This window comes from Cyanistes caeruleus, chromosome 9 (genome assembly GCF_971803275.1).
Source record: "Cyanistes caeruleus chromosome 9, bCyaCae1.hap1.1, whole genome shotgun sequence".
In the NCBI taxonomy this organism is placed as follows: domain Eukaryota; kingdom Metazoa; phylum Chordata; class Aves; order Passeriformes; family Paridae; genus Cyanistes; species Cyanistes caeruleus.
The window spans coordinates 30,315,556-30,318,150 of NC_141709.1; the positions used below are offsets into that span (position 1 = coordinate 30,315,556).

At 44.2% G+C, this 2,595-nt stretch overlaps 1 long non-coding RNA gene across 1 annotated transcript; it reads left to right on the top strand.

Annotated features, from left to right (window-relative positions):
• The first annotated feature begins 219 nt into the window (after positions 1-219).
• Positions 220-2,302, top strand: LOC111932918 (uncharacterized). The gene is made up of 3 exons (XR_002866414.2): positions 220-308; positions 401-516; positions 600-2,302. It is a non-coding gene; the product is annotated as an uncharacterized LOC111932918 (long non-coding RNA).
• Positions 2,303-2,595: the final 293 nt, after the last annotated feature.

The window sequence follows — 2,595 nt, forward strand, 5'->3', positions numbered from 1 at the left end:
TCCTGGTTCTGTCACGACCTGCAGCATCTCTGGCTATTGCAGTAGACTAACATTATTTAGGACTTAGGCTTCAAACAAAGGTAGGTTTTTGTCACTGTCCCTGTGCCAGAACCCCCCCCATAGTTGTAACAGAGGTTTCCAAAGCTCTTGTGACATCTAATCCACAGAGGGTTTTCTGTGTAGTGCATCTCTCTGAAGACCAGTAGTGATCTCCTGAGGGGGAGAGGTTAACAAAGACTTCTTGTATATTGAAAGCCTTTTTCTGGCATTAGAAGCAGGGCTTTGGTATTAGATATTGCCTTACCAATGTAATTGCAAAATACACGAATAGCCATTTACTCCATTTACTGGTGTGTCTAAATTATGTCACTATTCACCTTTTTTTTTCATGGTCTTTTAGTCTCTAATTACTGCCCAGACTTTTTGGGATGTTTGAAAGACAGCCAGATCTGAAGACAGCAAGAAATAGTGAGCAAAGTGCAGTAGAGGACTGAGAAGAGTGTTTCTTTCCATAAAGTATGTCTACTTGCCCTGAATCCAGGGATAACAGCTAGTCTGACATAACAATAACATAAACTGGCTTTCTACCTTTTGCACAGTTAACTTTGGATCCCAGATATGAAGCCTGGACAGAGAAAAGATAATTTTCATGCATCTCCTGGTGTTTCATATCATTTATTGAAGCTCATCTGATACAGCCGAAGCTTGTTCCAATATTGATCTTTGACATCTGAAGAGAATTCCCCAAAGAGTCCTTCTGGATGGGAAATGCAGCTTGAGCAGAACCAGATTCCATCTGGAGAGGGGACATTGAGGTACCAGGACACCGATTATTTGGAAGCAAACTCACATGTTCTATGTCAGAACCATCATCCTTGCAAATGGCTCAGGAAACAGCCAGTGAGATGGGCAGCCTTTTCTGCATTTGCAAGTAAAACCTGGAGCTCCTCTGTATGAATCAGAGCAGTCAGAGAGAAACCATCAACTAAATCTGAGAATGAACTGAGGATCAGAGAGGCTCCCCTCATGACTTCTGTTCAGCAGCTCTGTATATTGTTTTAAACGACCCTTATGCAAGAAGTATGTTGCCTTCTGAAAGAGGAGATTGTTTTACTTACTTGTTGTGGGAAGGTCTTCAAATTACAGCCCTTCCTGCTTATATTATGGCATTCTAGGGTTCATCCTGCTGCAGTTTCCCTGTGCTGTATGTGATGCAGGGTCCATGGCAGATAAATCTACAGCCAAAGCCTGTTGTTACAAGAGAAGCCTCTTGCCAGAGAGCCTGAGTTATTTCAGAGATTTTCATTACAGATTAATGCAGTTAATACTCTTGTGTGCTCTGGAAAGTGTGTGGGAGACAGGTCAGAGTGTCCTGGAGCACAAAGTCACCGTGTGGCTCCAAAGCAGGGACAACACTGAATGGAGACTGCGGTGACAGGGGACAGCTCCAAACCAGCGCTGGACAAAATACTCTTACCCACATTCTGCCTGGAAGTTCTGGCTAATTCCACTATCACAAAGTGAGCCACTTTCCAGGGAGATTAAGGGGAAATAGGTAAATTCAATCGAGGAAGTGGGCTGGTCCCTTTGGAAACTATGACAGTAATCTTGACCAGGATGAAACATTTCTGTCTTGAAATTCCCATTCGTGGGTCTTCCAGTCCTGACTGCACATGTCCTTGTTCCCATCAGTGGCCAGGTTGCTTGGGTGGATTCCCAACCATTCCTGTCACTGGTGTATCACCCTTTTCACTGCTTGGAGAGATCACAATGTGTCAGAGGAAATGTAGTTCACTCCTCACTCATTGAGAAAACAGGGATGTGATGCAGAGCTGCATCTCCCATGAGGCAAGAGCGGCACTTGGGCTTTGAAACATTTTAGTTTTGCCTCAAAAAAATGCTGTTTTGAGAAGAAGAAGTTTCTGACTCACTTTCTAACATAAAGGTTCTTGATCTCAGCAAGGTGGGGGAGTTCATACAAGCATAATTTCACAGAGCTCTGATTGTCCAAGAAGTAACAGATAGAAATTATTCATAGCCAAGAGCAGTCTTGAGAAAGCATTGCAAGGAGTATGAGGTTGGAGCTTTTCAAATCCCCTGGAATCACCTCCTTTCCTGAAGAGCACAGGGAGAGCCTGGTGATCCTAGGTTGAGGGGCAGAGGAGGTGGGTGCTTCATATCCTGAGTCTGGTTTGAGGTTGACTGGCAGCATCTTTCAGAGGATAAAGGCTTTTGCGTGCCTGCTTTGACTGCTTTGATGCACAAACACAAAATAAGGCAGTGTGTGCACATTAAAATGTAATAAATCATACTCAAACCCTTTGAAGCAGCCAGCTCCAAGATTCAGCTCTCAGGCCTGGTTGCAGATCCTTTATCAGGGTAAGGGGCATGAGCCTGAAGCCTGGCACCCTCTGGCCCTGGCTGCAGGGTGATTTCTTTGCTGGGTACATGGCATTTCTCAGGCTGTGCTCTGAGCAGGCCATGCTATATTTAAATACATTTTGCTGGTGAGGAACTAAAGGGCCTCTAGAGCTGCAACTTCCTAAGGACTATTCTGCAGATTCCTTCCTCCTTTCTTTTTTTTTTTTTGTTTTC